The sequence below is a fragment of the Cygnus olor genome, chromosome 16 (genome assembly GCF_009769625.2).
Source record: "Cygnus olor isolate bCygOlo1 chromosome 16, bCygOlo1.pri.v2, whole genome shotgun sequence".
Taxonomy (NCBI): domain Eukaryota; kingdom Metazoa; phylum Chordata; class Aves; order Anseriformes; family Anatidae; genus Cygnus; species Cygnus olor.
The window spans coordinates 8,166,709-8,192,991 of record NC_049184.1 but is presented as its reverse complement, the minus strand read 5'-3'; the positions used below and the strand labels follow the sequence as shown (position 1 = coordinate 8,192,991).

The window sequence follows — 26,283 nt, the reverse complement described above, 5'->3', positions numbered from 1 at the left end:
AGAACTAAAGTTTTATGAAAGAACCAGTTCAAGAAGAGCGGGTCAAGCAATATTATTAGATGCCAGAAGTGAGGCAATCTTCCTAAAGGACAATGGATCTCAGGAACCTCTCATTTGTGAGGCAGATCAGGAAGACCAAGAAAAAACAGCAGATCTCTTTCCTGGTTAAAAACTGTTTAAATACTACCCGTACTTGTACAGCATTTGGGAACATAAGGATACAAAGGGCCCCAGCCCAGCATGTAGCCAGTGGACTGCTTTGCATCATGCCCAGGGATAACGACCCCAGACTGAAATCCCTGGGGCTCTGCGGGGCTGGAAACTGCACAGGCAACTCCAGCCTCAAGTTTCTGCTGGCTTGTAGCCCAGCTGTGATTAATCACTGCTATCAGCATCCCTTAGCTGTTCTGTGACTCAGGGCTTGGTGTAAGCACATTCATTTGAATTCATGTCGCTCATAAAATTGTGCATCTAATTACCATTTGCAAGCATGCACGTTGTGGTAGGCAATTAGGAAGCTGTTGATCTTAACGCAACAAACATTAATGCAACAAATATTTGGGGACATTCTAAAGCTCATTAAAAAGAAAGGTTTGTAATAATATTTAATATCAAAATCTCAACTTTCAGAGATCAGAAATTGTGAAACAGGTGGGTAAGTGAGGATAAACCCATATACTACACTTACAAAACAATTGTGCCTAGGAAGAGGCAAATTAGAATTTGCAAGGTCATTATGCTGGAAGAATTAACCAAGCATTTTAAGTATTAATAAAACTTTACAACCCTGAATTGTTGAAGGGGGTAGGGAAAAGAAGAATAAACATAAAAATGCTGGGGGTAGTGCTAAATGCATAAATTGGCATATTTGTAGCTATTTCCATTCTGTTTGTATTTTTGAATTCATTCAGTATTCCTTAGAAAAATAATACCAGCCTCAAGAGAGCTGCAGAGAGGTAGATAGGGTTTCAAGCCATGGCACAGGATTGGTGGGGACTGCCTGGTGCGGTGGGGAGCATGGGTGCGAGGAGGGGACAGCCCGGTGAGGGCTCCAGAAGCATCCACCTCCTGACCTCCCTCCTGTCCCCACGCTCCCCTCGACAGCAAAACTGCTGCAGGAAAAAACCTCGTCATCTTCTTCTTCACCCACAGGACCAAGCTGCACAGCCTGCCATCTGACACTCTCCGAATAATTGGAAAACCACCATCCGGAGAAATTGGCTGGTGCTTTTTCTTGCTGCCTTTTCAAGAGTTCACACAACGGCAAAGTTTCCTCTGATGAGAGAGAAGGCTTTCTTTTTAGCTCTGACCTGGAGCTGGCTAAGATAGCAGCAATGCAGCAAAGACGTTCGCAGCAGGTGCTCCCACCCTGCATACATAATGCACGGCAGCGATACAGGACAGCCACAGCATCACATGTTTTTTCTATACTAATGATACAGTGCAGCCTGGCATGAAAAATGGAAAAAAAAAATGAAAATAGAATAGGGAAACAAAACAGGTGATTAAAAAAACTGTCAGAAGCACCTAGGCTTGATCGATCAGCTATATACTCAGGTAAAATTAATACTGTAAAAGGGTTCTTGTGCTTACAGTACAGTAAAATCCATGCTGCAGACCTCCAGGGGCTCACAAGCCATGCTTTTGAAGCTAGAAAATGTGATATTTATCTTCAAAGAATTTAGTCCTATCATGTTAATGCTTTGGTATAAGTAATCACACAGTATTTCCCACTGTGCATCAAAATGAACAACTGTTTTTTTCTAACACTATACAAGCGAGTAAATGTTTGCAGAGGCATTCTGCACTGTACAATAGCTGAGATGGATGACAGTGTCATGAAATCACAATCTCAGGAGAAAAGAAAGAAAGAAGGAAAGAAAGGAAGAAAAGATCAAAATTAAGATCTTTGCAGCTTTAATCTAACACCTTACACCCTGAAATTACAGCATTTCCCTCCGGAGTCAAATGAGAGGGGATACCAGATACAAAGTCCAACTAGATCTATTTTTTTTTTCCAACTATTTTCTTAAAACATGAGGGAAGGCCCTTTTTGCTGCACTGAGTTACACACCCATACAGGCACACAAGTCACCAGCAAGGTGACAATCCCACAGACCCGCTGTCACCCCTTGAGCAGTGACATCCCTGGCCACACTCCGGATCATGCTGAGTGCCAGCGCCGCTCCTCGGCCAGCCCCAAACCACACAGAAATAACCCCAATACACTCTGTATTCCAGCCACAGGTTAGCTGGCAGTCTTTGGCTTTGAAACTTCAACCTGCCTTGTGTTTGCGAGGATTTTACCTCAAGCTAATCAGTTAATTGGAGTCAGGCACTCTAGAAGGTTACGCATGCCTCTGCTAATGAAGAGGCAGCGGCCGCCAGCCGGCTTGCACAGTCTGCTGGCAGCTCCCTGCCCTCCAATGTGCTCAACATTACAAGCTGAGCGAATTGAGAGGCTTTCCATCGAATCCAGGGGGTTTTCCAGGCCAAATGCTTGAACACTGTTCATTGGATGCACGAGGCTGGGGAGTTGCAGAACTTCATTGCAGAACTGAATCTTTGAGGCTTTCTCCCTGTTGGTGCCTCCTGCCCGCGAGCTGGAGTTTGGCATGAACATGCAGCAAGTCTCCAAGATTCGCTTCTTTAGAACAGAACCTCGTGGGGCAGCGAGTCACATGGAAAAGGACTTCTGGTCCAAGCTGCTGTTAGTAATAACTGATGGAAAATTATCACTCTGGCATGAAATTAATCATAAAAAATAGTACCACCTCACTGCTCATATACAAGGGGTTTCGTCCACAGTTTAAACTACTTCAAGCACCAGTCAGGTGCTTGAAGTTGCCAATGCTGAGCCCTGTGGTGGTGGGACACAATGAACATGTTATAGCAAAAAAAGACCAGAAAAGAGTCTATCCTGCCTCTATAAAAATTCCTTTCTCACATAGCAATATCCACTGAAATTATGCAGCAAGCATTGGTGGTAGGGAAAGAGAATAATCTGAAGAAGATAAACAGTTTACAAATCATCCTGCTTTGCTGGAAAGCAAACCCGTTCAGAGCTCCAGAACTGATGTTCTGGGCAACTTCTGGGCAACACATGCAACCTGTAAACCAGGGGACATGCAAGTGACCCCGATCACGAAAGTGCCATGGCCTTTTGTTAACAAATGCCAGGACAGCTCCTAATTTTCCGGTGATAGTCCCAGGAGGGAAGGATTCCAGAAAGCCAAAGTCAGAATACAGGGAAGAAAAAAAAAAAGGGGGGGGGTTTTGAGCATATTCTCTTTGGAAAAAAAACACATTAAACCTGCAAAAACCTGCTAGGACAGTCTCTGTCAAATGCTTAAAGTAGCACTTCCTTCACTGAATACCTCTTCAAGCATGAAATAATCTAAATCTATACCTCTCATCCCACATCAGGTTTACACTGCATTAATTCATTGATGTTTCTTCCAAACTTAGAATTAGGCATCTTGATCTCTTATGCAGTTTAAACACTAACCTACATACCACATTTTACCTGCTCTCACCCCAAACTAGAAAAACAATGTTTTTTTTGTTTGGCAGCATACTTTGCAATGCGCTTTTTTTCCTATCTAATTTTCTTCATCTATCTCAGGAAGTATGAGGTCTTGTTCTGTAGTTTATAAAGATTAGTGAAAATAAAGATCCTCCAAGGATATTTTCACTGTTTGTCTCTTTAGGCCTAGGTACATCCAAGCTAGGCATGTGCTTAAAATACTAAGCACAGGGATTCACTAAAGCCAACTAACCTGTCTACATGTGTAATGAGAGGCACAAAGAAAGTGCTGCTGAAATAAGACCTAAATGATTTGACCGATGTGACAGGTGTAGGTTTGTAGCAGAACCAGGACATGAGCTTAGCTTTTTGCAGCATCCCAGACTGGTATTTTAACTTTCTTTTGACTTCTGCTAAGCCCCTGCTATCATCATACCGAAGTTCCCAAGGCATTTCTTTGAATCACACACCCTGAAATAGATCATGAGATGTTCAAGGGTTTTGAAGATGAATGTTTTCATTCTGTAAGTTTTGATTCTTTTTCCCACCTTGCTGCTAAAAATGCTGCACCAAGAGAGAAGCATTATTTTTTTTCCAAAGTCCATACAGCTGCAATAATTAAAATGTTTAAATCTTTAATGTTCCAGTTGTATGCTTTGTTGTTTGTTTGTTTTACGATTAAAAAAGATAGTTACAGCTTGCCATTCACCCTCTTCTATACTGCCATAACTCATCCTGCAGCTGCGTTTTGGTTCCAGGTCCCCGTGTCCCTGTTAGGAGCTCTTGTGCAGTCTCAGAAAACAGGGCAAGCAGAGCAATAGGCGACAGCATACAACAATACGTGCTAGGAGAAGGAAGCAGTTATTGATCGTTAACGCATCAACAAGACACAGAGGGCCGACAATTTGTGGTTCAGTGAAAGTGTTCCTTCTCCTTCACCTTTACTCCCTGTGAGCACCTTCCCTTCCCCTCCTCCGCTTGCTCCTGCTACCCACTGCTTGGGCTTTCAGAGCCATAAATGCAGCGGTATGTGTTTGAACCCATCGTTTATATGGGGTGAAAATTGGAGCATCATCATTTGCAGATGCAAAAGATCACCCACAGAAATGTCGGCTGGGATTTGGTATGTGATCCTGCTGCAGAGCACTGCGTCTGGCTTCCACTTTATATTGCACATTACTTGAAGTTACTTGAGGGTGAATAGCTCCCCTCAGCTTTCAGACCTGAGAATTTTATGGCTCAGTGACTGTCTTCAGAGAGCGTAAGACAATTCACTTCTTTACTGCAATGTGCCTCAGCCCAGGGATTTCCAGCTCTGAAAAGGAGATGAATGCTGGAAATCCAAATTACACAGCTCTATTTCTAAGAGAAGCTGAATGTTTTCATTCAAATGCGGGTATTTAGTTATTTTATTCTTTTCTACACAGCAATAAACACATTCCTTTTGCAGCCTGAGGATAGGTAGCTGCCAAACACAACGTCCAGGTTTTGACACAAAGCTAGAAAAAATGCTAAAGATTTCTAAGGAGCATGAAAAACAATGCAAGCTGAATCCGATAAAACCTGTTGGCATCTCTTTTTACAGCTTCCCTCTTAAGATAAAACATACAGTTTAGTATCAAAGCTAAGTTTTACTGTTTGGAAAGATGAGGGATATAATAGTAGGAGAGCAAGTGCTTTGCTCTCAAGGCCGCAGCAGCACCAAGCCAGGCACAGTCCCAGTCCAGGTTCATTGCTGGCAGGAGTGCTGTATGAAACAGAGCAAACAGAGCCTGAATTACACGAAACAGGCTGAGCAGAAAGCCACAGAGATAGAAAAAACAAACAAACAAACAAAAAAAACCACTGTTTTTGACTTGTAAACTGAATATATTTGATACAGAAGTGGTAGCTGGAGAATAAGAGGCAGAAGCTTCATGTTTGTGCCTTTACAACTTTAAGTTTTGAAAATAGTAACCTGTTTAAAAAATAGATTTTAGATATTTTATGAACATCTAAAACTTTGAGAAAAAAAGATCTGAAGGAAAACCACTCAATAGCAGTCAAAAACCCCAGGCCTAGACCTGTGCTACTTGGTTCAAATGCAAAGATAGGTATGAGATACTGTTATAGAAACGTGATTTTCAATCTTTCTTTGTGGTTTTGTGGGGTCTTCTGAAGATACCTGGAAAGCCAAGGTTTGTAAGACCTCGTTTTCCTCCACACTAATATTCCTGCATCCAAAGAGACAAGTCCCAGCTCCCCCATGTAGAGGAACACAGAACTGTTTGTCTGCCACTCGCTTGTAAAACAACCAGTATTTTTAGAAATCTCACTTACAAAAAATGCTGCTCCTCAACTTGTGAGGAAAGATACCAGTTGGCTGGAAGCTGCCCAGAAGGAAAAGAGGAATTGACTTTCCTGCTTCAAAGAAAAAGCTTCTTAACAATTGCATTCCTGTAAAGACCGAAAGCCACTGACCAAGCAGATCACGTTAAATCACTGACTTTAGAGTTATGCCTACAGGGAGCACAGCACTCTGACTTTTGGCCAAAAATATTGATACTTCCTTTCTTTTTTTTCTTTTTTCTTTTCCTTTTCCTTTTCTTTTTCTTCTCTCTCTGTCTCTTTTTTTTTTTTCCCATATCTGGAGGAGACAGAGGGCAAAGGGTGTTTTCAGAAACAATTTTCCTATGCACTGGCAATTTAATTCCTTGGCATGCAGCTGTATGGAGATGAAAAGGCTGAGGTGCAGGGAAAGCTTTATAGTTTCCCAGTGGATGGTTCCTCACCCACCCCCAGGGTGGCCGAATTACAAAATCTCCCGTTTGTTGTGAATTTCAGCCTTCTGTTTTTTCTGTCACTCTCTGTAGCACATAGGAGCATTTCAATGTGTGCAATCCTTAAATGTCAGCATAATGGAAAGCAGATGAGTCTTTTATGACTGCAATTTTTCACTCGTTTTTCTTGCTAAAACTATGCAGCGGGAATAAAAAAAAAGATTTAGATGGTGAAAATTGTGGTTTAAGTCAGACACCACCTATTGCTCATTGCTTTTGCCATGTGAGGCACACAAACACATTCAGGTATCAGTCTCCTTTCAGACTGCTCTGATGCAAACAAAACTTATGAAGTCAAATGTGAATTCTTCATTAGCATTGTCCAGCCTTTCTGCCAGTCAAGCTTTGTTATGAACTTAATTAATTATCTGGTGCGACTACATGCTACAAGGCTCCCAGGGTGTTGCACAGGCTACTTCACATGAGTGACAGTGCGTGACCAGACAGCAATGCATCACAGGGTATACCAGTGTGAAGGGTAAGCAATTTTTATCCTGTTCCTCCTCCTGCCATGCTTCCAGAATTTTGTATGTGGCACTTGCACAGCCTGCAGAAGGAGCCAAAGATTTAATGAGCATTTTAAAGTTAAATAATTTGTAGATGTGACTGTTCCGAAGCCTCTGCAGAGAGCCAAAAAAAAAAGCTATATCTCTGTACGCAGATGAAGCTGAACTACTAAACACTTATCCAAAAATGTCTTCAGAAGGTACGGGAACTGCCAATCAAGACAGACACGCAACATGTTTAGGAAGGTCACTGCCTAAGGATATCCTATTGTTGCACGTATGAATGAATGAAGATATGCAAAACTATGACCGTATAAATTAGCATTTAAAAGGTGGAAAATATACAACAAAAAACAGATGATTCCTTCTCAAAAACAACAGCCCAATGATCTTTCTTTGAAAATGAATCAAAGGAACATTTCAGAGTAATGCAGTTGTATAGTTTTGTATTTTGTTATTTAGTGTTTTTTGCTGGGGGAAGCTGCAATCAATCACTGGGAAATTGAAATAGCTCCCTTTGAATAAGTGCAAAACTTCATTTGTGTGAAAAAGTCAAATTTTCTGCATCCCTGCCTCTAGTGGAAGGTATCCCTGCCCATGGCAGTGGGGTTGGAAGGAGGTGCTCTTTAAGATCCCTTCCAACTCAAACCAGTCTAGGATTCTATGATCTGTGTACTGCAGAAGTAAACATAACACTTATTTTCTTTCCACACTTCTGAGAACTTTAGAATTTAAACGGTTAACTTTAAAATTTAAACAGATCTAAACTTCCATGCCTTTTTAAGAAAGTTCATGGAATATTCCTCACATAGTTGCATTCATTGCCTGTAAAAATGGGAACTGGATCCTAAATCACCATGAGTAAGCTTTTAAAATGTGGCTCTGAGACTAAAGCCTTTTGGTAAAGGTGACCTACAAGTATCTACACTAACGAGACTTAAGTGTTTCCCCAGCTGATAAGAATCAGCTCCAGTTTTTCTGACTGTTCCAGAGTAAGGCTGCCCTGGCCAAGGAATATGTACTCAGACTAAACCTGGATTTGTGGATGTTACACCCAACCTGGTAATAAGCTGTGTATGCCTTGTCCTCCTGGAGCTCATCTGACTTTGATCAAAGGATCAAGACTATTGTTTAAGAGATGTCTAGTCTGCATAAGACAAAGTTACAGGCAACTAATCCTGATTAAAATGTGCCTCCTAGGTTTACCAATGGGAGGACTCATCTCCTTGATCCAGAAGATCTTCAAGCACCCATAATGCATCAAGTGTCTGTTTTGCTCTCTCTTTTGTTCTCTTCAAGTCTCTTTGTTCTCTTTTTTTTCTTCTTCTGACCCAACACTTACTGCTGTATAGGCAGCAAACAGCAGAGATTGCTGCTGCAGCTACCCGTAAGGGACATCAGCCACACATTTCATCACTGCCACACAAACACATCCAAACAGACATACAGACACTGCAGGCCTAGGAAATTGTATCTTTGAATTTCAAATATGTTCTGAAAGAAAAGTAACAGGATCTGGATCTGATCCTGGGTTTCTAACCTGTCTTGTCACCCACATGCACGTAAGATTTTACAGTGCAGAACAGCAGTCTTGTTTTCAAGACTTCATAACTTTTCAGCAATGCTTATTGAAATGACACAAAAAACATCCTTAGTTTTTCTACGCGCCTAGAATATTTGTCACAAAGTTATGATCTTTGAGAAGAACCAGACGGGAGCTGCTTTGTTTATGCACTGCGCAAGAGAAAACCTGCCCAAACGCCTCTGCCTTGCAACACTCGCCTCCTGTCAGATACCGGCATGTAGTGGTTAGAGACCAAGAGGCCAATTTCCAAGGCTTTCCCTCCTTTTGGGCTCCTGTTTAAAGAAATTACATTCTAATTACAGCAGCCCTTCCTTCAGACGAACCAGACTATGGCAGGATGGGAGGCAGTAAGGTAGCACAAGCGTGACACTCAGCCTGCGCTTCCGAGCCACGGCGGCTCTCATGGGCTGCTCCTGGGTGAAATCGGAGTGGACTCAGCAGCCAGGTGATGCTGACGCAGGGACTGTTCACCAGTCCCGAGCCATGCAAGGAAACACATTCACAGTGCACACAGCTGCCAGGGTAAACCCACCCGTTTACCCACGCTCCTTCTGACCCAGTCAGCCTCAGCCTACCCCAGTATGGGGCCCCGGAGAGATGCTGTCATCTCCCAGCTCCCCCACACACCACACACACATCCCGTGGCTCTCCAGCACCCACGAGCTTTGCTCTCAGATTCATAGGTTCAGCAAGGTGTCGGGGATGCTGTGCGATCCTCAATCAGACCGAGCATGTAACGAGGTCACGGGGTGAGGGTGGACTCTGTTGTTCCCTCCAGACTGCCTCAGTGCAGTCCTGCCTGCCTGCTGTTGCTACACAAAGGTCTTCAAAAGCTCTTGCTGGGATGTACAAAGCAATCAGGCAGGCTTGAAAGGGACTGCTATGGACACCGCACTTGTTTCCTCTAAGGCCTGCCACTTTACTTCTTGTTTAATCAGTTACTAAATAAAACCCACACTTTCCTACATTCTGTTTACTCAAAAGAGCTAATGAAACCACTTCAGGAGGTAGCTTAACCCTTTAGGCAGTCACCTAAAGCAACTGCAGATAAAAATCTGCCTGTAACTGACCAAATCTGCAGTAATACTTCAGACTGGGAGGGAGAACAGGACTCCCCCTGTTATGTTATAATTTGAAGATGGCTGACAAATGAATGTCAGAAAATTGAATAGATGATCTGTCCAACTTAGCAAATTTTTAATTTACCTTGCCTTGGTTATGAATAAGATCTTTACGGTGCTGAGCCACCTAAAGAGGCAGCATTATTCAGCTGCACAACTGGAACAAAACAACAAACAGTCCAAATTAATTCTGTATAAAGGCAGAACAAATTGTGTCATTTGCAATGCAAATGTGATTTCAAGCTTCATTAGCATTTTCTTTAAGGTCTAGTGCCTCAGTACTTGGATGGAGTGATGCTTCCGTAACTCTCAGACATGTGCCAAACACCCTGCCCACTTCTTAGCTCCTTAGATCAAGGAAGATAACAGAGGAACACAACGAGGATCAAAAGCCAATGGTGATAACATACATTGCTTTGCTCCAATTTGGAACTAAACCCCAAAGGCTAGTTTTCATTTTAGTAGAGTAAATTCTTGATGAACTCTTAACATTGCCATGTACTCTGCCTTTGCTCAAAGAGCCTCCAGAAAAGTAAATGTGGATGAACTCGTGTATTGATTTCCTCAGAACCAACCCACACCCCTACAAGCTTTCTTTTACTTTCAGGCGTGCAAATGGAAAAAAGTGAGAAAAAAAAAGTTTTTAAACATGGAAATATGAAATAAGAGCTCCAGGATTTGACTGCTCCCACCCTGCTTTTCCCCTGGGTGCCCCTTGCAGTTACAGTAAGGAGATCAAATTCCTCCACAATGTGGAAGCACAGCAACGAACTGTGGGGTTATGGCCCTGGGGACCTGAGCAGGGGTGGCAACACCAAAGCTGCACAGCAATAAAAAGCAATGGGCATGTGGCAGGGTTGGTCAGGACAGGTACAGCACTGCATTGGTCCAGGCCTCTCAACATACTCTGGGAACAGATATCCTATGGGAGGACACGTGAGGGATATATAATATGTAATTTAATATCGAATAAGTACATTTAATGGAATATCTGGGAACAAACCTACTAGTAGATGTTTTGGAAAGACAATATTAGAGATTTTTAAAAGCTACTAAAAGGGGAAAATATACTGTTTAAGTTGGTTTGTGAGTTCAAGCTGATATTGATACACTAGAGTAGCTTTCCATGGGGTATATGATGTATAAAACTCCATGTAACAGAGGTATTTTGTCAACTTACGTAACTTTATTTGTATAACTGGAAAAAATTTCCTTTCCCAGCAAGCCCTCAAGGATGGTTGAAGGGTATAGAAATACTGGTGTTTTGACACAGCGGTCCACTAGAGGTCCTGCTCAACTCAGAATGATCTAAACATGCTTTTCTAAACCTGCCTCAGTTAAATGTGATAAAATGCAAATGAAAACATGCCCAAATCGTGCACACAGACTGGATACATAGATGCATACACTAAATTTAGGATATGCAAATTTGTATCTGATTCACATGCCCAACGACTGCCAGTGCAGAAATAAATCAGTTAATTGGCTAAGGCCAAAGCAGCGATAAGGTAGCCAAAACACTGACTGCTGACCAGTCCAGGTACGTAATCACAACAGCTGTACACAAAATTGAATAAACACCTTTCAGGAAATTGGGCTCTGTACCACTGGAAAAGAAAGCTGAATGCCTGGGGACATCTTCTGTCTTACGTTAAATAAAATCTTACCTTGGGTTCACTGAACAGTTTGCCAAGGTTCAGCATGGGGCTGGTAGGAGCCCATCTGGCATTCGGGATTTTTGCGTGGAACTGGGTGCAAATAGTGCGTCTACCACGAGTCAGACACCGTCAGGAAGCAAGATGTGAAAATCAGGCTCTGCTCACAGTCCCAGAATAGCTGGGTGTGAGTAGCTGTAAAGATAGCTGATGGCACCAGTTACGCAGCTAAGGCAGAAGGTCTCTTCAGTGATGCTGAGGCTGAAGCACACAAATAAAAAGTTGGTTGCACAGCACACCAGGAACTGTTCTGAGAGAACAAAAGAAGTCTGAATGGAGAAATAAAATGTGGATTACATCCAAAGATAAATACGTGCCCTTAGATGGCGTGTTGGACATGGATCAGCAGGGCTGGAGTTCAGCCGGTTTGGGAGCTGATGTGTCCCCCTTCAACCATTCACTCATTGGAAAATTGACCCGTGGTTGTTTTTCTGATGGGGAGCAGTGGAAAACCAAGAGGGCAAGCATGGTGTGTTGCAGAGGAGAGGGGTGCACAGGGTGCTGTGAATGCACGGCACTTTCTGCCCTCTCACAGCCCACATTAAATCTTGCTCTGAGACCAGTAGAGCAGAACAGCTTTACTCAGCTCCTGTTTTGCTCCTTAAGTCATAACTTTTTTATTTTATTGACAAAATCAAGCTTTCTACCTTCTCGGCACTGCAGAACCAACACAGGGAGCAGACTCCCCTGCATGCATCACGAAGACACAGCACAGCTCTTGCTGCCAGTAGCTTTTTCAGAGGAATGGCAGATGCAGACAAACAAATACCAGCTGGTAGAAAAATCGAGTCCTGAAGTCTCATCTGGGGCTTCATTTTTTACCTTCTCATTTGAGACATTCCTTTAAATCAATACAAGAGGCCTTCCAAAGCTGCACACATGCCATTGCTCCAAAAACTTCTCTAATCATATCTTGTGAAGACGTGAGTCATGAGCAAAATTCTGAAAGCCAAGAAGGCTTTAAAATTAATCTCAGTAATCATCACATTACCATCAGTGCTGCCTAAACCCTTCCTACAACTCACTTTGACATTTTACAAATAAAGATAAGGGACATTACAGAGTCCAGCTGGCCAGCTACCTTAGCCTGCAGGTAGAGATATGGGAGGAGAAAAGCAGAATAATATTGAGGGTTAGCTGAAAATGAGCTAGTAACCTGGGGGAAGGGAGAGGTAGAGAAAGAAGGGGAAGCAACTAAATTCTATGGTTTTTTTCCCCCTAGAATGTTTGCCTAGTTTGAAACCTAAGCATCCAGAAAAGGAAAAAAATCTAAACAGAAAAATTCAGGGTTGCATCTTTTTGCATTAGAAAATGCTTCCCCCCTCCATCCCCTTCTATTTTCATCACATTTATTTGGCTTGTTCAAGTAAGCTATGTCCAGAACCTCTGCAAAGCTGTGGTAACAGACCCAGCCACAGCCGGGACGTGGGTATGTGCAGGGCTTTGGCACAGCCTCTCTCTCCTGCAGGAGCCGCTGTACCCAAACACCCACTGCCTGTCCATCCCTTGGCGACAGCCTCTCGGAGCGTCCTGCCTGCGGTCTGGACAACTTTGCACCCCGAGTGGAGGAACGTTGCCCAGCAGAGTCAAAACAAAAGAAATTATAGGAACCAAGGTGGGCAAAGGCCAGAAATTTATCGCTTTTGGAGCTTTGTTTGCAATAACTCAGGAAGAAGGTCACAGAGCAGAGAACCCTATTAAGCTGAACTGACCTGAGCGAAGCCCAGTATCCAGAGGCGAAAGACAAAAACAAGGACGAGGGAGTTTTAATACCGTAGCCACAGCCCTCAGAATTGGAAGTGAGAGGGTGCAAGGACTGCAGCAAATATGGGAGGAATTTGGGATTCAGGAGGTGTTGATCTAGCTCACAAACTTCCTGCAGTGTTTTGCTGATACAACATAAGGTCTCTCGTGTCACTTCAAACTTCCATAAAGTATTAATACGAACACACTCCAATCCCGCATAAAGTCCCATGGAAACGGGTCACAATCTTCTTGTCAGATCATATCTAACAGGTACTATACATATATTTATTTCTATCTATTTATATAGCCTCCATCACCATAGTAACTTATCCATCTGTTAATACTACACGATCTCTTCCTTTATTCAAGAGAGATAAAATACAGTTTTCCACTATCAGCCCTCAAGGTTACCGCACCATTTTGACAAGTGATTCCAAGAGCACATCATAGCCTGCCAAATTCTGCACTGCCGGTGATGCCTGCTGATTACTTTGGCCTGGGACAGGAGCAGGGAAAGGAAGCTGTCCTCCAGCAGGGCTTCAGAAAGAAGCCTGCACTGGAGCACAGAAAAGAGCAATATTAATTCCTGCATTCTGTTCCATCTCATGCCAAATCAACTGCTCTAAATATTGATTTTTTTTCTAATGCTTAAACTAAAAAAAGAAGAAAAAAAGAAAAAAAAAGGCAAAAGAGAGAATCTGAGTCCAAAGAGAGGCTGTGGGCACCAGTTGCTGCACATAATCATTGAAAGCTGTAGCACTGTGAATATATTTCTGATTATGTTTCAGTTCTTCATTATTAAAAATGGACTGCAGTTGATTCATAGTTTTGCTGCAATCAGCTGAAACCCAATTACCACCACAGCACGAACCACTTCTGATACGGACTCTCAGACCACCAGGAAGAAATAACTGCTGTATTTCTAAAGCACTACTTTCCCCAAGTGGCAAATATAACTCATTTGTTTTTACACAGTTTGGGAATTTTCTACAAAACTTTGTACAACTAAATACTACACTGACAATTATACAGTGTCCGGATACTACTACACGGAGATGGATTTTTCCTTTCCAAACTTTGACTCCAGCCATGGCCCTGTATTACAGCAACACCAAACCATAATCTTTTCCCTGCAGGAGGGAGTTTGTCCTTGGCCTCCTGCAACAGCAGAACCCACTCCCCACAGCCTACCTGTGCCCTGCTGATCGAAATCCTGCTCTTTCATGTCAAACCCATTCTGACAGGTCCACCAATTTTCTTTCACAACATCACGGTTAGCAGCAGGGTGGGGAGCAATGTTTACTCTTTTGCCAGACGTTCCACGTAAGCAGCATGAGCAATAATGGCTTGCCACCCTGCCCAACGGTTTCTCCTCTCCTCCCTCTTTAAAAATATGTCACTTTTCTTTGGGATTGGAAGGATAGGAAATTACTTTAGTTTTCCCTGAATATTAGAAATAAATTTCTTCATGCACATACTTTTGGTCGATCCTTCCTGCAGAAATACAGCCCAAAGGCTGTTGATACGTGGCCATGCAGCCCAGTTTAAGAAAGAAGAGAGATTTGTGCATCGGTTGAAGGTCAGGATGCAGCACAGAGCGCAGGGAATGGCAGAACAGGGTTATTAGGAATGGGCAGCAGGAGGAAAATAAAGCCACACTGTGTCTTCATGTTTCTGTCCTTCTTCAGAGGTTGTTAGTGAAGTCATATCTCTATTGGCAACATCACAGTCGTCTCCACAGCAACCGATGTGATGCTGCAGAATGCCGAAACGTCTGGTTTTAAAAAAGGTAGGAGGAAAACACAAGCGTGGAGCATGTAGGGGTTGAACAGCCACACGGGCCTAATGACTGTAATGGTAGGTGCATAAAAATACTGCCTGAAAAAGAAGTCGAGCACAATGAGCTTCTGAAAATCTGTGTGTAACATCTTCCAGCCCCCTTGTTACATCTAGTGGGCAAAGACAGCAAAGAAGTCACAGAGGCAGCAAAATAATCCTACAGCTGGCATCACTGCCTCTCTTTCTGGATGCTCCCGGGTCCTGCACAGCCAAGCGAGGCAGCTGCCAGGAGCAGCACTGCACAACTGTGAATGAAATACCGAAGTGAGAGGGACTGCCTGCGGAAAGGCCAGTGTGAGCCCGTGTTTTACACTGTGCTAAAGAGCAGTTGCTTTTCTGAGAGGGAGATCCCTTATCCTTTAAAGAACCTAAGAAGGATTTGCAACCATAAAACTTTAGGGGATTAAATCAGAAGGAATTTTATTTTCCAAGTCCAATCTAGATGCAGCCAAAATACTGTAAAAGGATTGCTGTTAAGTTTGTTTAGCTGTTGCTAAAAATCGTAGGAAATTTCTGTTTCTCCTCCATCCCCAGATGATCCATCATCTCTAACACTTTGCCAAGAGGCCCTGTGGGGCTTCCTACAGAAAGCAGAGATGGGTACACCCCATTCTCTTCACTCCCCTGTTTGCAATTCCAGTCGTGTTCTTCCTTGTGCACGGAAAAGCAGGCAGGCCCCTCAGATTTAGCATGCACACGGTTCGGTGTCACAGGTCCTTTCCACCACCTCTACCAGCACGCGCTTACAAAAATAGCCCAGATGCCCCCCCCCAAAAAAAAGCTCGTGGTAAGAACAGATTTGGGCCAGTGAGCAGTAACCTGCAATGCCCCAAATCCCTTATATCACATTCTAGATAACATTTCTGTTCTGTGTTTGTGAACTGCAAATTATTATAATCCAATTCATGCAAAACACAATCCTAAAAAGATGAAAAGGCAATGTTTAGAATTTAAATAAGAAATATAGCACCGTAAATATTTTTAATTGGTACTATGAATTACATTTGGTTTATGCTGCTTGTACTGTGCACTGCACATGTTTTGAAATCAGTAGTTTATGACTGAGGCTGGCTCATGGTTTCTACCGAATGCACACTAACAAGAACTGTGATATGAGAGTACAATAAATACTGTTGAATAAACGGGAAAACTTTTCACTGCAGAAGTAATGTATTTTTCCTGAGTCTCCCTCCTCCTTATCTTGACAACAGAATTTGATTGTCTTCAACCTATCTGGAAAAAAAGTAAATCAGAAAATGCCAATTTTTCGAAGAAGAGAGGGAAATGTTTGCTCTGCTGGCCAAGGGTGTCTGAAATCCAGGTTTAAATTCCTTTTCTCTCTAAATCAGCCTAAATGGGTTGGTTAGCTACCTTTTGACAAGCAGGTAGGTAGCCTTTGAAGTTTTGAGGCTTTTAGCCTCACCCTAGAGGACAGCTCAAGTGTTTGGTGTTTTTTTTTTCCACAATGAAAATATCTTTTGAGGATGAGAAACCAGTTTCCTTCTCAACTCCATTTTTAAACAGCAAGTCAGAACAAAGCTATCTACTTCCTTCATGCTTTTAAGAGGTTTCTCTTTCTCTGCACCTTGTAATAACAGCAATTCAGAGGCGTATAAAAAGTGACAAATAAGAAGCTAATGGTACAGGATTGTTCTCCTTCCTACAACAGTACAGCCAGCTGCCTACAAGAAGGGAGAAAGGCAGAAGACAAAGTTAGACCACCCCTCACTTTCTTGTGTGGATGAACCCCAAAGGCTTTCAGTCTCACCCAAATCAGGCCTACTGGCGCATAGGGCAGGTGCACGGCCGTGGCACACGCACACTACAAGGCCAACTTCTGCATTCAGAATCGTGCATTAAATTTTGAAAAAGTCTGACCCCAAATTATCAGATCTTCATAAACTGGAAAAAACATTTCTTTAAGGTAGCCAGGCTTGCATAACAAAGCTAACGCATGCCCTTCACACAACATCAGTGAAAGCTCAGTGAATTGTTAAATGCATTTAAATTCCATTGCATCAGGAAGATGAATCCTCTCCACAAAAGATTTTCAATAACCCTGAAATGGCAAAAGAGTGAAATTACTCTGCTAAAATCTAAGGCACACGGAGTTTTTCTCACATTTTTATGTTTATGGCGTTAAGCTGCCAGGTAGGGCTGCCGCAGCAGCCCACAGAGCAGCGCAAGATAATGCTCTGCGTTCAGTAACGCAAGTGTGCGCCAAGAAGTAGTCAGCTGGAGCATATCAAAACAGCTCCAGGGACCTTCAACAGCAAGAGCTCTTAGAAAGAAGCCCTTAAGCATCGAACTGAGACAGTGAACTCTGATGGACCGCCGAGGCCACCCCAGGAAACTAATAGCTGTGCCCATTGTAGGTGATCCATGCTTTATCTTATCAAAACGACATGCATCTGTAGAGGTTCAAAGTCATTTCTTGTGCACTTCTTGGAAAACAACTGCACAATCATTCTTCTCGGCTGAACTGTCGTTAGTAACAGCCTCCTTTCCACTCCTCTTCCTGAAAGCAATGGAACTACCTCAGAATACAAAAACCTGAAATGTGCTAGTAAGGATATAGTCTCAGAGGTGTATTTTCAATCCTCCAGCATCCCAATCCTCTGCTGTTGCAGTTTTACCCTCTGCGTCCACGTATGTGCATCAGCCCTGAGGTCTGTGTGACTGCCACCTACCAGCATGTAGGTGGGATTGGTTTCCCTCGTTCAGCTGTGGGTGCAAAATATTTCTCCCTTTCTGCAGACAGATATTTTGAGACCTACCTCTCTTCCCGGTGACATTAGTTTATCTCTTAGTTTTATATTGATAACAGAGCATTAGCATGCACATATTTTATTATTTTCATACCTCATAAAATATAGAAATTTAAATCACCAAGGAATTAGAGGAATGAAAGGAGCATTATGTTTAAGCAGCTACAAAATGTGGTTTACATCATGTAATGGGACATGTTTAATGTGGTTTTACACAGCAGCCTTTCATCATTTACATTTGCCTCTGGCTTAATAAACTCTGTCATTCTGTTTATGTTTGTTACAGTTGGATATAAATGCTTCCCAGGCAGCATCCCCATGAATCACACCTGGAACATGGAAATTGGCAATCAACATTTTCATACATCACTTACGTGCTTCTGCCTCTCAGCCTTAAGCTTTAATATTTTATTTAGGAGTGTGCCAAGTGCTTTCAATTATACTTGATGGCCAGCCACGAGCACCGATATCAAACAGTGTGAAGTGATGTAAGGTTTCAGCCTGCCAACCTCACTCTGAATTATATCCTGTTCCAGGAGTCATCATGCTGATGGGGCTGCATACATCCTCTGGCTTACTGAAGGAGGTGAAACGGGGTCTGTGATATGTATTTTGTGGTAACTACAACAGCTAAGTGTCCTTCTCCACAAAAGGTGATGGGCTCAATGACAGCCCCCCATTGGTTCCAACAGGGACAGGAATTTACCTCCAAGCTTCTGAGTACTTCAGGCATGGACAGCAGCAGCGAGTAGAGACGTGTTACTGAAGATGGTTCATCTGGGAGGTCATATTTCCAGATAAAGCCTTGCCTCTGTGCAGTAGCCTTCAGGTGCTGAGAAAGTCCTCCCCAAATGGCCAGGTTGGAATGCCCATATGGAGCAGTACCTCCTGAAGACATCACAGGAGCTCAGCCTACGCTGCGATCAGTTGACTCAACATATATTTTTAAGCCTACAACCACAGTGGGATTTCACAAAAGACAGAATACATATTTGGAAACTGTCAAGAAACAGCCACCTTCACGTTGCAGCTGCCTTTGGTACGTTGGAGCTGTCGGAAGTAACAGAACTGGAAATGGGGAGGCTGGAAACACTGCGTAGGACCCACTTCTAACCCCAAGCTGCTGCAGAAGCAGCCTTTCTGGTGCTTTTTGGCATGTGCATTGAGATTTCCTGTGCAACAGCTGAGCCAAAGCTTCACTGCAGGTAGCTGTGACGTGTGTCCATGCACAAAGACTCGCTGCACAGGGACAGCCATGGCCGCTGCAGCATGGGGAGGTGGCCCTGGTGCTCCCCAGCCTTGAGCAGTGAGGGGTCTGTGGAGCTCAAAGCACTTCACAGACCTCAGCACCCCTGGCTGCCGTGTGCTGTGGGGTAGCTGAGTAGGGACTTGGTGTTACAGGCACAAACTGAATGACACGCAGAGGTTGTGCTGCTCTTGTAGCAGGGGCATGGCAATAACCTGCCCCAGCAAGTCCATGGCAGCCAGAAAATGGAAATGCCTTGACAAGCTGTTTTCCATAAATCCAAGAACATCCAGAAAGTATTAGATATAGCAATTTCACATCCAATAAAACAAGAGTAAACTTTATCGATTTCTTTAAAAATCTCCTTTCATGGGCATTTTTATGCAGAAGCAGTTTTTATGTGTAGAAAAATATTCACTCTATAAAAGAGATTACAAGCACATAGATACCTAATCTCTTTCATCAGTTTTCATTAAAAATCAGTAGTGCAGGGTTGAAAGTTCTCCAAGATTTTATTAAGTTGGGCAAAGCTGGAGGAGGAATAACAAGCATATTCACAGGAAAGAAGCTTTGGTCTTATTATCTGAACTTCCACATTTTCCACTAGTTTCTGGGCTTCTATTCTTTTCCTCCAGCACTTTCTGGCTCCTGCTCATTTTGATATTCATAGTCTTAATTTAAATCTAGATACACTGTTTATGATACGGCATAACAAAGATTACAAATCTTGTTTGGAAGTTGCATTTTTATAGGCATGTCAAGGAATTACTTTCATAAAATTCTTCCTAAAATGCACTTTACATTTAAATAGACCTACCATGTCAGCATAATAGTAGCAAAAGAGGGTGAAAGAAAGGAAGAAAAAAAAAAGGAAATGAAACAGGTAATAAAAGAGATTTTTAAATGAGATTTGGAATCAAAAGCAGTGCCAAGAACGTATCTCAAAGGAAAGGAACTACCATGCCTATTAGAGACAGCAGAGGAGAAGGCTCTTGTATAAGTCTTACAGTAGAGTAGGAGTACAGGCAAAAATCACAGTCTATATGGAAAATCACTACGGCCAGGGTAATTCTGGGATGAGAGGAGAGCCTACTGAAGGACATGGCTGCATGTCTACATCTACAGAATCTACATCTACAGCATGCCCAGAATGGCAGGGATAACATGAAGCACATGGAGAAAGGCATGAGTTCTCAGTTAGGCACTGGTAAACTCCAAACACAACTAAATCTCTACCCAGGACAAGACAAGAGAGGAATTTAAGACAGTAAGACATTAAGACTATGAACAGTGTTGGCAAAAGAAATGAAGTCAAAAAAGAAATGGGCAGGCGATAAAACTTTGCTTTTAGTCTAATCACTCTCTGAAGGAGATTGCACCGTACTCAGTAACAGCATGGATAGCTTCCACTCACAGCAAACTTCATTTCATTCCAAATAATTATCAAAGACAGATTACAGCTGCTGTACTAACACGTGCGTATTCTATTAAGGTATAAGAGGGAGGAGGCCACAAAAGCAGATAGCACTTCTGCATTACTTCCACATTTGCAATCACCGCAGTTAATCCCCAAGTTCCTTAATCAAAACTCATCAAAAGAAAACACTGTCAATGAAATCAGGAGAAATATTACTTGAGTAACTCTTGAGACAAGATTGAAGATTTTTGCAGTACTGCATTATTAAAAATGATGGGCAAGTACTGATCATTTTCTAATAACATCAAGTATAGTAATCTGCATGTTTTTAGTAGCTGCCTTTATCCAGTTTAACTGCAAAATCATTGATAACAGTAAGCTGTCAATCTCTAGCAGGTTTGGAAACCCCATTGAAACAGAAACCATTGAATTTAAGTTTTCAAAGTATCATGAGAAAACAGTAGGAAAACATTTTTTACTAGCTCTCACCCATGTTTTATAAGACAAAAACGACTGCAAAGTAGAGCGTATGATTTGAAATGCTAGATGCTTAATTTGACCCAAAGTGACAAGCATTATCGACAAGACCTTCACTAGACTTCCAAGTAAATAGAATAGCACCTAGATTAAACATGTTGTAGTCAAAGTTTAAAAATTTTGTCTACTTACTGAAGATTTGACAGTGGATTTACAAAATCCACTGCAGCTTCCTGCTGTCTAAATCTTTTTTGGGTATGTCAGGACCTATTTCTAACAAAACACTGCAAGAAATATTATGATAAATCCATTATATGTTGGCTCTGATGCATTGTGCTCATGATTTGCAATGATAAAATACCCCTAATGCAACATTTTATTGCTTTCATAAATCAAATTCACAATGTCAATTACATTTCTGGTAACCTACTGTGAAAGATCTCACTCTTTTATTAGACAGATCTATTTCTGTGCAAAATACAGTGTACTCCTACCATATATCATAAAAAACACTTCCAAAAAGTTTCTCAATGCCTGGAGTTTTCATCCAGTCTTTCTGAGTACTGGCTAATCGTGTTTATCAAAGCAACAATAATTTGCAGTGAGATAGAATAGGCTTTGTTTTGTTTTGTTTTAATTTCATTAAACTCAACCTAGAGACAGACTCATTGTACCATGAAGATAGAAATCTCAACAGGTTTGAAATCTCATGTCTGAAAATCTGAGATTTCAAATAGTCAGCTTTTTCAGGCAGGACCCAGAATTTGGTTAGACTCACTACAAGCTGAAGTTATTCAGTAGAGCTATGATGCTAGTTCTTTGTTCTGAGACACGCACAATTAGCCATGCTGTCCATGTATTGCACTGCTTCAATTCCCTCCATCTCTATTTCCACTGCCACAGCATGTATAACCAATGTTCTTATCATCTTATCTTATGAACATGGATCCAGCTTGATTAGGAGCACTGGTTTTTCTGTGTTAAGAGAATCTTCACTTCCAGACTGGGTAGAAATCTGGACTTACAGAGAAATGTGGAAATAATTAAACTAGGGGAAAAAACTACTCATGTTTAAATTTCATGCTTAGGTTCATTCACAGTTTGAAATGAAGGCATGTGTCATCAGTTCTTATTTTATTCAAACCAGGCCCCTGGGGAGTGTTAGATTACACCAAGTTACACTCTGGCAATTAACCAGGTTTGTTTATTGGCTGCCATTTTTCTGATCCTTCATACCAGAGAAGTAGCCTAAATTGCAGGAGCCAAAAAGCAGTGCACAAGTGCACAGTGCAGCCTCCAAACAGAATGGCCACGCTGTCCCTGCTGGAACCTTGGGGCTTCATCTCTATTAACCTGGGGCCGAAGGCCCCTGAGAGGCTCTGAACACTTTCAAGGACGTGAAGGACTGTGCACAGCTTATCACAAGAGCTGAGGCTTTAGGGTTATTGGCTCCAACAACTTACAGGAAGCACATCCACAAAGGCGTGAAGTAAAGAGAAGAGCTGCTCATCTGTCTCCCGAGCACCCCTTCCCTTCGCAACGCTAATGCCTCAGGGTGCAGAGAAAACTGTTGGATGTCACATACAACCAAGGATTAACCACAGCTTCTGAAGTTCAGACAATGCCCTGTCCTAAAGCACATGATTTTCTGACAAAAGTACTTGTAAATTAGAAGGGGCTTGTCTGTATTTAAAGGTTCTGGTAGGAAGAGACATGGGATTTTTCTTTGCTGTACATCATTATTTGTATCGAAGACATTTCCTCATTGTAATTCTGAATGAGAATGAGCACTGCTATTCACAGAATTCTCTGCACAGTCTCGGCGCTTTTCCTTTCATATGCTCCTTCAAAAAAAAAATTTAATGTAGTGCAATTTGGTATCAACAAGAAAGAAAGCAAGAAAGAGCCCATTTCAGCATAGAGCCAAAATCCTCCTCCCAACTCAGCCCCCTGCAAAAAGACATATATTATGGCTTTAGCTAGAGAAGACAGAATGACATTTTCCTAAATTCCTGAAATGCATCATGTCACTTCACAGTATAATCATACAGCAAGAGCACAAAAGTCACAGAGACCTCTTGGTCACACAGGATATGACTACAGCTCCAACTCAAGACAAACGAGATGGTGAGACTGTGATTCTGTCCTGGGTGTCCGGTGGCACCCATAAAACAGAAACTCCCAAGCAAACATGAATTTAAAGAGTTAGCTCAGCCCAACAGTTGTCTGAGATGATCTAAAGAGCCTGGGTGCACTTTTCTGTATATGGACTAGATTTCCTCACTATGTGATGAATACTGATCAGCTGCACAGCCACAGAAGCATATTTCATTTGAAAGATGGAGCTGCTTGCTATATCCACAGAGATGGGGTTTCAATAAATGCAACATATGAGACGTGGGGCTGATATATTTTTTCTTATTTGCCTACATCTCATTTTTGCGCATGTACATGAGTAATAACAAAGAGGATTCAGTTGTTAATGATCAGATTTCTGTTTCCTCAAACAGCTCCGGTGCCTTTCAATTAGTTGTTTTAACAGGAATGGGAACCCAATAAAGTTAAAGCTTCATGAATAATTTGGACTTAATTGTCATACTTCATAACAAATCACTTCACTTATACCTTCATGCTCCATTCTGTCTAAGCTTTCATTACCTTTCATACAGCATACATTTTATTCTTTAAGAATGTGACTGTGATGTTAAACAATTGCCCTCAACAGAAACATTCCTGATGGTGGGCTGTACCTTGTACCTGTCTGAGGTCATCAGAGGCTTTCATAGACTTTTACATTATGATTTAATAATCCTATTTCACTATGTTCTAGTATTATTTTTAATAATACTTTGCATAGAATGTATGCTTGATATGTATCTATTTTTGGTTAAAAAGGAAGGATCTGAGCCCTGCCATCCATTACACACTTTGTTATCTTCCACAAGACAGCCCTAAACAAACAAATGCTAAACTCAGGTCTGCCAGTGCCTCAATACGTTGTGAGTTTGGTTATTTATTATCGTGTCTTGGTTTATTACTATAGCACCAGCACACGTTAGGCTTGTTCTTTCCAACCTTCCCTCAGGCTGCTGCGACAGGAGAATGACTAATCAGTGGGGACTGCTGCTGGGCTTCTGCCTCTGCCCAGCACACAGCACGTACCTGAAAGCAAGGGGACACGCTCTGCTGAGAACTAGGATAGTCTGGTCACCACTTCATTGGCATTCCCTTCTAGTCAAATACATGCAGTCCCAGCTGAAATAAAAACTCCACAGAAAATAAGACAGAGAAGGAATTACACCAAGATAAATTCTCATCTATGAGAAGCATCTCAAAAGCAGGAAGAGTGAGGTTCCTTTTTCATTCAGATCTACAGGCCACAACAATCTCCTCTGAACTCTACCCTGTATGTGCCAGCACACAGCAAATCATCAGATTTAGCAGTGAAAAACAATTTCCAAAATGGGAAACATTTTAATTCATCATTAGAAACTTTTTCGTCAACTTGCCCAGACCACTTCATAGAATTTATGAGCTTCATACCCATCAACACTCATTTCACTGCCAGCCTCTGAAAGGCTTTTCATCTTCGGACCATTAGACCTCCGCAGTGAAGCACAAGCCTTATTTGACCCACAAACATTTTTTTTTTCCACTCTCTTCCTCCAGCAGAGTTGAGAGAAAAGTGTTTGGGGCACTTTTTTACAAGGGCTTCATCTTCAAAGAATCAAGGCCTGGCTGCATTGTCTGTATCTTCAGCCATCTAAAAGTTAGACATCTCATCCAGCACTGGCAGTGAGCCTAAGCTTCCCCTACATTTAAAAAAGAAAAACAAGTGCATTGTATGGGTAATTCATCACCTTGTGAAGACTTCACTTCTTGTTGTTGCCTACTGAGGGAACCCAGAACCTAGTTTAGCTGAGGGGTCTTGTGCCTGGATGGTGGCTGGGAGGAGTGGAGTAAGCAGCCACTTATTTCTACCACGGTTTGTGTACTGGTTTGCACACACACAGCTCCACTCACTGTGCACAAATCAAGCTGTACATTCACTGAAGCCTGTATTCCCCCAAAATACAATCACATGAATGTACATGCATATTTCTGGAAATAATTATAACTTTCTTGACGATATGGTGCCTGACGCACAGTCTAAAAATGCTTTTGAAAATCAACCTCCCTCTGGCAAGAGTCAAAAGAGAGGATTACATGTGCTACCTGCTAGTCAAGGATCTAACTAGTCATTCGTGTTGGCAATTGAATGGAATGAAATACATCAGCTTACATGTAATAATTGGGTAAATAATTCTGCACCTACAATCCCAAAAAGATATTTCAAAAAAGAGACCGAAGCAAGTGAAGACACACAGAGCACCCAGGAAACGTATGTGAAGCCCCTGAGGCTTTGGGTCTCATGAAGAGTTTTGGTGTTTATTTAAAAGATTGGATTTATTTATTTTTAAAATCAGCTGCCCACATCCACTTTTCTTAGTTTTAAAATGTAAATGTTTCCTGTAATCTAAAAACAGGCAGCATCAATAAGTAGCATTACAGGAATAAAACAGCACATTCAGTTTGCTGTCAATATAATGAAGTCTACAAGTGACAGATATCTGAACCACCCTCCAGGTGAGATCACTCCCTTGGTAGCCCAGATTCACGAACAGCATTTTTCACTTGAATAAGACGAAGAAGAACAAGCAACCACATATTTCAGAGTAGGAAGCTGGAATTGCAATTAGGAGATTTTTTAAAAGAGAGAGATTGCATGTTGAGTGCTGCTGAATGAGTCATATGTCAAGACTCCAATGTAGGGAGGATGTAGGAAGAAATTCAGCATGCTGATTTCAGCATCTCCAGAATTACAAACAATTTCTACAACTGACAAATATTCAAAGATTGTCTATAAACCTAAAAAACAAAGGGTGATAATACATTTCTTATTAATTCAAAGTGATCTGTTTCAGAAACAGTTCAGCTCTCCTAGAACTATACCATTGCTTCCGCCCAATAGAATTGGATAAATCAGTATAGATTTGATGATGCTTTGTCTGTATAATCATATAGATTGTTAACTCCTGGGGCTGGGAGTGAATTCATTACAAATTTAAAAAGCTCAGCAAATAAAATATTAAATATTATGTTGATCACAGTCATTATCCAATAGCACTAGACCCGTTACATGGTGTACCACAGGGCCAGTGGGCAGGATATTTCAAATTAGTCAATGCTATGGCTTTTTGTTACTATGATTAATGACATTTGCATGCTGCAGAAGGATCCAGTTCAGTTCCCACTGAGCCACATTCATTTCTCCAACAAAGATTACACATGCTGCCAAACCCTACCCTGTGGTCCTCTTAGTCTTTTCTTCAGACAAAATCCCAGTAAATGCCACTGGAAGCTTTTCCTGACTAAGAACTTCATTATCTGACCTTTAATGTTATGCATGAGCATTCTGTGAGTAATGCAATTCACTAGTAACACTTTCCATCATACGATCCTACAAAAAATTCTTCTC

The 26,283-nt window shown here is 41.9% G+C and overlaps 2 long non-coding RNA genes across 2 annotated transcripts in view; one reads left to right on the top strand and one right to left on the bottom strand.

Moving 5' to 3' along the window:
- The window catches only part of LOC121079335, a 36,827-nt gene extending 22,051 nt beyond the window's left edge, over positions 1 to 14,776 (bottom strand). Inside the window, exon 1 of the long non-coding RNA XR_005824984.1 lies at positions 14,497 to 14,776. This is a non-coding gene — a long non-coding RNA (uncharacterized LOC121079335). The remainder of the gene's footprint in view (positions 1 to 14,496) is intronic.
- Positions 12,618 to 19,215, top strand: LOC121079336. The gene is made up of 2 exons (XR_005824985.1): positions 12,618 to 14,807; positions 18,162 to 19,215. It is a non-coding gene; the product is annotated as an uncharacterized LOC121079336 (long non-coding RNA).
- The last annotated feature ends 7,068 nt before the right edge of the window (positions 19,216 to 26,283 follow it).